This window comes from Lissotriton helveticus, chromosome 2_1 (genome assembly GCF_964261635.1).
Source record: "Lissotriton helveticus chromosome 2_1, aLisHel1.1, whole genome shotgun sequence".
Lineage (NCBI taxonomy): Eukaryota > Metazoa > Chordata > Amphibia > Caudata > Salamandridae > Lissotriton > Lissotriton helveticus.
The window spans coordinates 557,254,333-557,268,223 of record NC_136059.1 but is presented as its reverse complement, the minus strand read 5'-3'; positions in this window follow the sequence as shown (position 1 = coordinate 557,268,223).

The window sequence follows — 13,891 nt, the reverse complement described above, 5'->3', positions numbered from 1 at the left end:
AGAATCAATCAAATAAGTCAACAAAGTGGTGGCAGAAAATGAATGAGAATATGTGTCTGCATTCAAATGGACTTACTTAGTGTCCAGCAATCAACGTCTCATAGAGTTTATTACAACAAAGCTTTTTTTAATTAAAGATGTCTGTTGAAGAAAAATCTGTTGATAACAAACGCGAGGGTTACTGTTCTCTTGAAAGTATGGCATTTCTAGAGCTTTTGCAATGTCTTACATTGAATGGGCATATACCTTTCATGTGCGTGTGAAGACTTTGAGGAGACGCTCCCAGCAGTTTTCCATAGGTTGTGGAATCTGTGGGCAAACAGTGGCAGAGATAACATCTGATCATTAAAATGACGAGAGTCGTATCTCTTTTGAAAAAAATGAAAGCCGATGAGCAGCATTTTCGGCGGCAGAGGCAATGGTGGCTATAGTCATACGCTGACAAAATTGCTTCGTGCACTTACGCGTTTGTCTAAATGTACTCTCATATCAGCAAATGGAGCTACGAACTCCACTTGGTGAAATTACCTTGTTTTACGAGTTTGCTTGTCTCTGGCGTCTCTTTCAGACTCGCTTCTGAACAACAGCGGTAGTTTGTCATTCTATCATTACCGCTTTAAATAGAAGAAAACTTCTGGGTTATTCACGATGGAACCGCGTATCGTGCCATCACGCTTGCGAAGTTATGGGAGATGTAGTATTTTCATTCCAATAATTTCCGTTCTGCTTCCCGTTGTGTAAACTTGCACTTGCAAGATCCGGCAGATAAAATTCACTGTAAATGGAACTGAGGCTGAAGCTCGGAGGCAACATTGAACTCAATTTAATGGAATCCATCCAATGTATGTGATTTCTTGACCTCATTGCATCTGCTGCAATATCGGAGTGACTTAGACTGCGCCTGCCTTTGCTTGGCGGAAGCCAAAAGAAACATAGTTGGTAATATCAAAACATGCTCTTTCCACAGTCCTTTATTATGAAAAAGGAGACCGAAGACACCTGGTATCTAAGCGTCTAGCCATATCTAGTGCCTCATTTGTATTTCATAGTCTATAAATTTCAGACAGTTTGTTTAAACCATCAACTGCTGTATTAAACTTAATTATGAGTCGTGCTTCGCGTTGGATCAAAATTTGGTCTAGATCACCTCCACAAGGATCGTGTTCTAATTTTGAAATGACTGTCCACTTTAAATCTTTTCCGACATGGTTGTAAGTTTTCCAATGATTCACCGGGGGGGCTGTTTGTACGTTCTTCTTTATTCGTGACTTATGTTGGGTAATCCTATGTCTCACTTCTCGGTTCGTTTTTCCATCGTAGAGTTTAGGACAAGGGCATAAAATACCATAGACTATGTTTCTAGTTTTACAATTGGAGTAGGACCCTTGTTTCCAATTTATATTGTTATGCAAAAACAAGGAACTGTCCAAGGTTGAATCACAACATGTACAAGTACCACACTTGTGATGTCCTTTGATCGCAGGTAATCCCAAGTTGTCTCTCATGGTCGTTTTTAGTGTCATTTTTGGTAGTGCTGCCCAAACTATCTGGATAGAAATACTTTGTTTTTTCCTGAATGCGAAAAGGGGGTTTGTTGCAAAACCTGGATCTAAATTTTCAATCATATGCCAATTTTGATTGATGATCTTCTTTAGTAGATTGGAATTGGGGCAAAAAGTTGTAACACAGACCAGTCTGTTTAGTGGCTGTTTTTCTCTTTTTTGGAGAAATAAAGCATTCTTACGCAGTTTCTTTGGATAGCCACGCTCAAGTAGTCTTTGCTTGAGGTTCTTTGCATGGTGCATGTACTCATCATTGAATGTACAATTGTGCTTGAGCCTTAAGAATTGACCAAATGGTAAATTCTCAGGCAAACTGCATGGATGGTTGCTGGAAAAATGCAGTGCTTTGTTTCTATCCGTTGACTTTTTGAAAAGTGTTGTAACCAATATATTTTCTACGGCATACACTTCTACATCCAGAAACGACATTCTTTGCAATGCATAGTTTATACTGAATTTGATGTCTGCTGACCTTGAATTAAATCATCCATGGAATTGCTCTTTGATCTTCATTTGCCGTCCATGCTAGAAAAATGTTGTCTATGTAGTGCACCCAATTTTGTAGAAAAAATCATTTCCAAACTTAAAATAGTTTTTATTCAAAGCAAACGTAGCCAATTTCAGTATGAAATCTGTGGAGACTCTTTCCGGTCTAGCTGTTTCATTTAGATAGAATTCAATTGCTGAGAGTCCGTCCTCTTGTGGTATCTGGGTATTGAGAATACCACATCCAATGTAACAAAAAAATGGTTGCCTACATCAAAATCCATCAATTCAACTTTATTGATAAAATCGGTAGTGTCCCGCAGATATGATGGGACATCTTTGAGGAATGATTTTAAAAAATGGTCCACATATTTAGAGATAGGCTCCATTAAGGAGTCACACCCCAAAACAATCAGCCTACCTGGGGGGTGGGTTTCATTTTTGTGTATCTTGGGTAAGGTGTATAGATTCGGAATTCTAGGATGTTTATGATTTAAAAATTCAAATTCTTTTTTACCCAAAATTTCTTGATCATAACCCTCTTTGAGGATGTTGGCCAATTCCCCTTGTAGTTCCGCTGTCGGATCTTTATTGATTTTGCGATTTCCTGATCACTTAACTGTCTCATGACTTCTACAGTGTAATCGGGGGTGCTCATTATCACAATTGAGCCCCCTTTGTCCGCTTGTTTTATAATTAGTGAAGAATCATTTTTTAGGTCCATGATTGTAGTTTTTTGCAGTTTTGAAATGCTGTGTTTTACAAATTTTTTCTTTTTCTCCATATGTGTTATCGCTGAAAGAATCGTTTTTTCAGAAGTAATTATTTCATTTGGAATTTTGTTCATGTTATCAAATGAATTTGTCATTCAAATGTATTAATAGGTTTGTTCAATAATTATTATTTATTTTTTGTTTGTGATGTTTAATTAATGTTTTTTGCATGTGTCCTTTTTTGAAGAAAAAAAGTGAGATTCACATTTAAATGACAAAATTAATGTGTTAGTTCTTAGAAAAATAAAATAAAAGCATTTCTGGTAAGAATTTGCTCGGGTGACATTGATTCAAGTCTGCGCACCCACGATCATTTGTTGGTAAAAAGAATATTCAGTATTGGCAATTCTGTTGTTGACTGTTTAGGTTGGCTCAGTTTGTTAAAAAATTCATATCACTGCTCAGCACGGCAAGTTCCTTGCAACAAAAAAAATAAAACCACCTGCCCAACAGCTGACAGTCTAAGTTCCTTGTTTAGAGTTTGGTGCACAGGCTACTCCAATACAAAAGTTACAAATATCCTGTCTACCTTGTTTCAAGCGCATTACAGCCTACAACACTTGTAATAAAGACGAATGCGATACCCATTATGGTTTGTGATAAAGTACTGGAGCCAAACTCCCAATCAGGTGATACATCTGTGACAGGGCAAAAGGATCACCAACAATGTCAATGAAAGTCTTCTACAAAGAAAGCTGTCTACTCTCCCGATCCTATATTCAATATTAAGATGTCTCAACAAACCCTGTACACATCTAGCTTCTATCTTCTTATGCCCCAACATCTCTAGTCAGTGATAGGATCATTGACACAATATCAAAATAAAAAATATCATGATACAGAAATATTGTGGCAAAAATATTGATAACAAAAATATAGTTTTTCTATATTTAAAACGTTGAGTAACAATGATTGGGAAAAATATCATTTTACACAAATATTGAAACAGTATTTACAATAATATCGCTATATTTATATATATATAAATATATATGTATATATATATTATCACTGAAAAACACAGGTTTCAGGGCAGGGGCGTAGCTAGAGCTTGTGGTGCCCGGGGCTATCCCTCAGATTGCCGCCCATGGCATCCGCAGCCCTGGGATTGTGTGAGCTTAAGTCTCGGACTCGAATTTAAATCTCACCTCACTGTCAAATTTTGGGTACAAATATTTCTCACATTTGCCGCCAGGGTCCGGCCCGCCTACAGTGATAGTCGTGCTGCAGTGGCGGCTGCTCACGAGAGGCAAGCGTGCTGCGTGGTGATGGAGCGCGTGACTCATCACTTGTCACTGCTGCGCTTCTTTTCAGCGAGGGCTGGCCAAACAAGTTATGCCCAGGGCCATCATTGGTAGCGCTTTCCCGAGCTACAAGATTGACGGCCCTGGTACAGGACCCACAAGCAACCACAAACGGGGTACATAGCGCATGCTGCACGGCAGGCAGCTTTTACAAGCAGGTGCGCTTGCCTTGCTCTTAACACAGGGGTCGCGCTGCACTGGGGGTGGCCTTTATAATTTATTTGAGGACACTGACTGCAGTCACTGACAGTGAGTGTCCCCAAATAAATTATAAAGGCCCATAGCCGCCAAGGTTTCAGATTGCTTATGTGTGACATTTTCGTAATTTGAGTGACATTCAACAACTACGAGTGACACTTTCTGGCGAGCAAAAATCAAACAATTAAGATGAGGGAAACATATCTATCAGAAATTACAGCCATTTCAGCAATGAGAAACACTACGAAGATCTTAAAACTAATACAAACCACCAGAAATGGAAGGGCACTATCTGACAAGAAACACAGACTGCGTAGCTGCCACGTTTTAAGAGTGCTTATGTGTGACATTTTTAAGGTTTTAGGGTACCTATGAATGCCATTCAGCTACTAAATGGATGATACTAAGAGTGACACTTTTTTGCAAGCAATATCAACAAATTAAGTACATGGAAACAGATAAACATAACAAATTACATTAATTTGAGCAAGGACAAGCTTTGAAAAGAGCTTGAAACTGCTGCAAAACACCTGATCCCACCGTAAAACGATTGTATACCCACAATCTACTCTAGTGATTTCACACTTGTGATCATTATTGATTCTTGCAGAGCCACAGAAATTGCATTTGCCAGTGTAAAATTGCTAGATCATGTTTGGCCACGGTGCACCTTATCGCACTTTGTTCAGCAATCCAACTCCTTTTCTTTTTGTAATCCGAATCTTATTGCATACTCTGTCCCTAAACACAAACATCACTGATTCTAGCGCTTGCCCCTTAGTGTAACAGGCCATTTACCTACGGGAAAATCCTGCCTAGGGCTGTAGTGTCTAAGCTGCAATGTGAAACTCACTGCTGACAGCTGCTCTGCTCAGAGCTGCTCACAGACAGTGCTATGCTCGAGTCCGTAGGTAGTCGATACACCACAGTGCTATGACGTGGGCAGAAAAGGGCAAATGCTCTCAGCAGCAGAAATAACTTACATTGCAGTGCGCGGTGGATGTCTTTTAAAAAGCAGCGCTCACCATAATGAAACCAGTGCAGTCGAGTACTTCATTTTGTCTATGAAAAAAACACACCTGATCCATCCAGTCAGGAGTTAGTTATGTGCCATCCCTTGAAAGAGCCAGGTTGTGGAGGCATGATTACATTGAAAGGAGCCTGCCCCGACAATGAACGATTATTTAAGATATTAACATTTACAGGCTGTGATTTCGAAAATAAAAGCGGAGAATTAAAACACATTGCTCTGCTGAATGCCATCCCGCCCAGCGTTTTGCGGCCTGTGTTATACTTGTGATTGCGTCCACAAGAGGCCTTTACTTAATTGCCGCACTCACCAGCATTAAATTACAGATAAAAGTAAGCAGAGCAATGTATTCTAATTCTCCGCTTTTATTTTCTAAATCACAGCCGGTAAATGTTAAATTCCTCTGTGTTGACATTTAGCAAAAGTGGTGCAGTCTACTCATTCCATGTTCAGTTATCGCAAATGAAAGTAAATGCAAAAGTATATTTTTATGTCACTCACGTTCCCTAATTGAGATTGGAGTCGTCCAAGCTGTTGAGTGAGTCCCGAGCGCGGGGGCTGTTTACTGACGGACTAGTGTCCTGGCTGCCGGCTGGTGCCCCGCAGGTCACTTTCTCCTTCCTGTGTGCCTCGGCTGTGGCAAGACTTTAATTTGCCAGGGTGCAGCAGCTGACAGCACACTTCGCCCGGGCCAGGCTTGCTAGGGGCCGGTGCGAGCTGCAGATGGTGCAGATGGAAGCTACGAGACCCGAAAATGCTTTGCAGGCGGCGCGGCAAACTCACCAACCAGCCGTCTGCAACAAACTGAACTACCCGCTCAAATAACAGACAAGATGTGACGACGGTCCACGTGGTGCTGGCACGTACTTAATAGCACACAACCTGACGGGGCCCGTTAGGCTGCCGCCTCCAAAATAGTGCCGCCTGGGGCGGACCCGCCCCCTCGCCTCCCCCTAGCTACGCGAGTGTTTCAGGGACGTTATAGTTAGTTGGACATTTCACTCATACAAAACAAGAGAAATTTGGCTGTTATAGTTAGTTGAGCTAACAATAACTCACGCCCCCGCACTGCACTGCTGATGACGTCACATATTACATCTTTCATGACATGGTCATTGACATCACTGATGACATCTCAAATTTATCCCTGATGATATCATCCAGTGACTGTGTGTTTCTGTAAAGCTTAAATATGTTTTATATATATGTATATATATATATATATACCATCGAGAAAGGCGTTAGCCGAAACGCGTCTGGACACCGTGAGCCCCTAAATAAAATCTTTGGGACTCGCCACCACGAGTGCTTTTTACTTGTGCCAAAAGATCACGAGGCTGAGAGCAGATATATATATATATATATATATATTCTCAATCAAACACTCTCCTCCATAAAAGAAAGAAGTCCGGGTCACTTTAGAGTTGAAAAGCGTATTTAATTCAGAGGGCTTTCTCTCGACGCGTTTCGCAGGCTTTTTCATATATATTCCATTCTAAAAATAAAATCGTGGCACACTTCTTGGTTATAAGCAGTTATTTATTCCAAAACGTGACAACTCCTTGGAGTTGTCACGTTTTGGAATAAATAACTGCTTATAACCAAGAAGTGTGCCGCGATTTTATTTTTGGTATGGAATAATTCGGAGACACTGCCCTGGTCTCTACGAAGGCACCCACTGGATTGTGCTGTTGCTGCGACGGGACAAGTTGTTTCAGAGATATATATATATATATATATATATATATATATATATATATATATATATGAAATACAAGCTCCTCTGTCGTGTATTTCTATAGGTTCTGAATCGATCCCCCTATTCCTGACCCTATTCTGGTTAAACTAACTATCTAGTTAACTAACAGTCAGCCCATGAGGCAAGAAATCCCCCATGATGCAGATACCGTTATCTGACGCAGTCACACTATGGCACAGGAACGTGTTATCTGATTAGGTCATAACGCTTGAGATCTAATTAGACAAGCGACATTCCTCCAGCCCCTGATAAGGCATACGACGTTCTCATAACAAATCAAACCTATGACAACCTGGATAATCCGTGCGGCCATTGTTTTGATTTCACAGAGAACTTTAGTAAAGAATGTGCTAACGAGCAAGTCGTATGACATCTTTATTGACGTACCTATGTCCATCCTTACGTCAATCTCGGCACCTTTAAGGTATAAATATTGCCGACCTTGCCCTATGCAAACACACGCGTGGTGACAAGACGGAGCAGCCATACTTGCCGAAGCCGAGAGCAGAAGCAGACCCCGCTGGCAGCAGCCCCGCCTTCCTGACGCGCTGAGAGACGCGCTGCTATCTCAAGCCGAGAGACCCAGCACCGGCGCTTCCGGGTAGCCCTCGCAGGCAGCCTGGAATATCGAGAGCAGAGAAAGAGATACCATTCCTCATTCATCCTAACTTCCAGGTACAGAACTGAATAACCCCTCACAGAGAATTCTTTAGTTATTCACTTGGCAAAAACAAACTTAACTTAAACTGTAACTTTCTATTCCCGCCCACGCATTAGACTTAGGTCAGGTACACGGGGTAGGCGTATTTAGAAACACCAGTTGAGTACGTTTAGTCAAATGTATATGTGTATGTAAATATATTTTAATCATTTTAAACATCATATGGCTCAGAAACCATATCAATGTTTTTACAGTATTATTTTATACTATTGCTTCTAATGTATGCACTTTACTTAACTATAAGTATTGCAATAATATCGATCCATTTCTCTTGTACGAGAAAAGAGACTGATCAATAAATAACACCTTTTTATTGAACACGCCCGTCTCTTCCTTTTCTCTACATTCTGATGAGACTAAGAATGCACGTACTGACTGAGTAAAATAATTGCCTTGTGCTCACACGACTCTTGAGATTGACTCTTGATTAGGGGAGAGCAAAGTTGTCATGTTCTATGGTTGTCAGAAACTAAATCCCTTCTTGTCTAATCAGGGGAGTTAATCCTTCCTTGAACATTCGAGAAAGTTTCTAGCGAACTCTGAGCTTAGCTGGCAAACCCAAAAATTAAGTCTAGCATCGACAGTAGTAGACCTAGTTAACGTCTGGCCTAGGCCTTTACTGCTGTAGGTACTATTCCAATGCGCAGAGCCTATTGGGAAAATAGGAGCTACACTACATGGCGCCCAACGCGTTTGGAAAGGGCGATAAAACTAACGTAAGACATTTAGAGTAACTCAGTCGTGCTTTCTCACTCAGACCCCTTTTCCCAAATACTCCAAAGACGTCTGGAGTGGGTGAAAGGTTATATCCTCCAAAACCTCGCAGGAGGGAACTCCTATGTATGGTTTTTGGTCAAGTCAACGTTGAAGGATAAAACAGTTCCAGAATATTGTGCATCTAATCTCTGTTTCCATAAAGAAACCTGATCTGCAAATAAACATAATACCATCCTGTCTGTAAAATGGGAGACAGTGATGAAGAAAGAGAAGCAATTAGATTAGCTACTGAAATAGCAGATGCTGATGCTACCATGCAAACAGCAGACCCGGATATAATACTCATCCAGGTCGCCAAAAGGAGATCTATAACCTTAAAACTTATAGAAAATGGACTGACACCTAGAGGTGGCACAGTCATATTCGTAATTGAGGCACACGAATATCGGCAAACAGAGGTATACTATACATGGATACATTTTCCAGCAGCAAATGCTGTAACAAAGTACTTCCACTATTACAAAGTAGAGGAACCTCCTGACATTTACACTCCTTTCGAGGAGGTGGAAGTACCACTCAAATTCCAAGAGCATTTGCTCTTATTTGATGGCGCCCTAATACATAACAATCACATTACAAGGCTCGGTCCTTTAGGAAGACCAGGAGCAACGTGGCCGGTCTTAGCCGGATACACACCACATCCAGACATCGAAAGAATGCCTGCAGCAGAGCTGTTAATACAGCTAAAACAACTACTAAAAATTCATAGACAATTAGTTCAGTATGTAATGCGGACTTCAACAATTCAGCCAGCGATTAAACTTCCACAGCTGACCCCTCACCAGGGGAACACAAATAAAATTACACCACAGAACATCCAATCCTGCCTAGGTAAAGTTCCAGCTAAACGGGAACAAATACCATTCTGGTTGGCACAGAAAATCACCCAAATAGAGGCGGTGTTTCCTGACACCACCCCATTGGAAAAACACAGGATTCTGACTATATGTCTCCCAATGGGAATCGCACCACACATTGAGGACTGTGACACTTGGGGTACAGTCTTTGCTTCCATCTACACAAAAACGCACGGTGTCCCATCCATTTCGGTGATACCAGATGTGCTAAAACAAATTCAAGATGAATACGGTCCAGAACCTGCTTTAACTCTTGGTATGAAATTACTAAAAGACTTCAAACAGGTCTCGGCTATATTACTAGCCAACATAAAAGGTGAAGCAGCGAACGTGGCGATCTGCCAGAGGTTAAAAGAGACAGATATAGCAGACCAACCAGCTGAAATTGCCAGAATCATAGAAAAATCCTATGAAGAACTAGGCAGAGATAGTCTAGGTGGAATACCAGTAAAACCGCAACTGACTACAAGTCCAGAAAAAATGTTTTTTAACAATAATAATAATTCACCAAAAAAGAACTGGGATGGAAACAAACAATCCAATCCTAAAGAAAAGAAATTCCAGTCCAGAGGAAGGTCTCCTAGGCGAAGAGAGAAATCTCCAAACCCGAGACAAAGGTCACCCCAGAGTGACCCCTCTGGGAATAGATATAACCTTAGAAATAGGGATAATATTAAAAAACCTGATAGATATCAAGACATTGATACACGTCCCTCTCAATCTTTTCAGAATTCCTCGCAGAAATCGGAAAGAAGAGGACGATCAGAAGAGCACGCCAAGTCCAAAGACAAGGAACCTGCTCAACTGAAAAAGAAATTACAATTTCCAAAAAAGAAGGTAGCCAGTATCAAGGTAGTTAACAATGCCGAGAATACTGAGGACACAACTGAAAAACGGAGAGTGGGCTCAGACAATGCTAGACAGCGCAGCAGAGGTGAGCATAGCTCGCAAAGTCCTTATGAATCATCTGGAGACAGTGGACACGAATGAATACCTTCAAGTGGAAACTGCAGATACCAGAGTTAGCAAGCCCCACAAGATATACAAGATAACATTACGTATAGAGGGAGATAAGACTAGGAAAATTAGGGGACTATTTTGGGATAACCTGTCCAAAGGCTATGACATCCTTCTAGCTGAAAAAGACTGGCCACCAGAGTTTGTCAGGGAGTGCCCTCATGGCGAAGAAGTAATTATGCCTGCCTTCTCGAATCAAATCCCGATTCATAAAAAATATACACTTGCTAGAAAGTGGGCAGTGGCCTTAGCACCTGCTTTATATAAAAATCATGTAGGATGGGATGAGGATTCTCCTCCTCACAAAATCCAGTTAAAATCACAACCAACTGCACAAAGGCAGTACCCAATTAAGCAAGAAGCTAAAAAACAAGTAAATGAAATACTAGACCAGCTAGAATACCAGGGGGTGATTGAAACTTGCACCTCACAAATGAACAATCCTTTGTTTCCGGTCTCCAAACCAGACAATTCATACCGTCTAGTTTTGGATTACCGACACCTTAACACATGTTGCAAAACTTTTGCAGTGCAAAACTCACACAGTGCTGCACTAATGAATAACATAGTGCGCAAAAATTACAAAACAACCCTGGACATCTCCAATGGATTCTTTTGTCAAAACATAGCACCGGAGAGTAGATATTTAACTGCATTCTCAGTAAATGGCACTCAAAAACAATTCTGTCGGTTAGCCCAGGGGTACAAGAACAGCCCAGGGGTATTCTCAGCGAGAGTAACAGAATTACTACAACTATATGATGATGAAGCATTATCTTATGTTGATGACATTTACTTAACAGATGATGACTTGGAGACTCACTTGAAAAGGGTGAACACCATAATACTTGGGTTCGCTGCAGAGGGTTACAAATTCAACTTTAAAAAGTCCAGAATTGCCCATCTGACGGTCCTATTCTTAGGATATGAGCTATCAAGTGAAGGTAAAAGCCTGGCAGACAATTTCCTAGAGAAATGTGCCGTAATCCAAGCTCCTAAAACACTAAAAAACCTACAGTCAATTTTAGGCTTCCTAAATTTCGGAAGAACATACATTGCAAATTACGCAGAAAGGGTGAAACCCCTTTACGATCTAATTAAACCAGACTTTAAAAGATCCAGTTGGACTCAAACACACACAGAAATTTTGAGATCCTTACAAACAGACATGCTAATTAAAACAAAATTAGAAACCCGTGATAATACACGCAACCTTGTGATCCGAGTCATCCCAGGGAGATGCGGATTCACATACCTGACCTCTAATGAGGGAGAAAAGGTACCAATTGCATTCAAATCACACTTGTACACTAAGGCTGAAATGAAATTTAGCCCAACGGAAAAAATTCTTACAGCAACACAGACAGCTATAGCAAAAGAACGAGCCCTGGCACAAGGTAAACGAATAATAATCGTGACACCGATACCAGCACTAGAGGCTGTAACAAAAGCGAGCATTCCAAATGCTAAAGCACTCCATCCGAGATGGATACAATGGGCTAACTCTCTTGCTGCAACAGATGTGGTGTACGAATTTGATCCTTACTTAAAAACACAAGAATTTCTACAATATGAATTTGAATGTCCTCTGCCAACCGAAATTCTGCCTCTAGACCAATACGGCTGTATAATATATACAGACGGATCAGCACAACCTGCAGTAGGGGGTAAACAAGCTTACAGTGCTGCGTGCGCGATTGTTAAAGGTCGTTGGCACGAAGGGAAATTTAAACCAACCCTCACTAAAACACAATCTCTAGGAGATTGCACAGCTCAGCGAGCTGAACTACTAGCATTCAAGATGGCGCTTGAAAATACCGATCGAGAATTCCCCACACTTATAGTGTGCGATTCGTATTATTGCGTTCAGTCTTATAATGAATACTTGCAGATCTGGCTTCAGAACGGTTTCAAGGATGCGAAAGGTGGCACAATAAAGCATAAAATGCTCTGGGAACAAGTAGCTCTTTTACAAAAAGAACTACCAAAGACTCACGTGATACATACACTGAGTCATCAACGTGATGGCGTTCACGTTGCAGGGAATTCATTGGCTGATGAGGCCGCGAAAGCAGCTGTGCAAACGGCTTCCGTAGCTGCCGTCACCCGGTCAAAAACAAAAATAGACAGCGAAATATTACAAGCTGTCAGCGCTTCAGAAAAGGATTCGATAGAACCACTCCCTAAAGGCTTTCCAGTAAAATACTCATACATAACTGATGAAAACAATGTTCCTTTTGCTCAAATCCCTGGAGTGGGGGATAGGGCAATTCCAAACATGGAACACAGATTAGGACTAATAATAGCGGCACACGAAGGGCTTGCTTCTACCCATGCTGGCGTCTCAGCCACAGTATCATTATTAAAACAGAGATACTGGTGGCCACAAATGAGAAGACAAACAAGGAACTATGTTCTCGCATGTGAAATATGTCAAAAAATGAAAGTATCAACTGTGAGACGTCCAGCACAGACGCCCCTTCTAATCTCGGATAAACCATTAGCCTGTGTTTATCTAGACCACTGCGGTCCCTTACAAAGGGACGGTAACTATAAATATATCTTGGTCGCAGTGGACTCATGCACGAGATTCATATGGATGTGGCCCCAGCGAACGGCTGACGCCAGAACTGTTATAAAAGATTTGCGGGTCTTTATCGGCACATACGCAATTGGCATTCTGCATTCGGACAATGGTCCTGCTTTTAGCTCTCGGGCTTATAAGGAGGCCATGGTCAGCATGGGCGTGCAATTGCGGTACTCTTGTCCATTTCACCCTGAGGGGAACGGAATTGTTGAAAGAAAAAACCGTGACATAAAGCAATCTATAACAGCAAAGGTATTAGGTTCGGGAGCTGGGTGGGTCAAACATCTAATAAGTGTCCAACGTAGTCTAAATAACTTGCCAAGAAATTCTCTGAAGGGATTCAGTCCGTACGAATTATTATTCGGAACTAGGATGTTGATCTCTGACCTTGATAGTCAGACTTCAGTGGTAATAGAAAAAACCTTTGATGTCAAAGACCGTTTGGCTATTTTGCAGGACTTAAACAAAACAAGAAAAGACCTGAGCAACATACAGTTGAAACAACAGCCAACAACCACTGAAGAATCACCACCTGTCCCAGCAAGACCTGTCTGGATTCCAAAAGTCGGGGATCTAGTCAGGGAGAAGATCGCGGTAAAGAAGGAATTTGGGCCTTCTTACAGAAAAGCAGTTCCTGTCTTGTCTGTCAACGGGACAAGATCAGTTGTACTACCGCCACTTGCTGGAAAAAAGGAGAACCGAGTTGTATCCATCGACCTGGTAAAACCACAACATGTGGCCGATAACAAACGGTAGGCCAAGTGGACTCCCAATAAGTAGCAGAACACCAAGGTTTGCTACCAGTACAGAGGTCCTATCA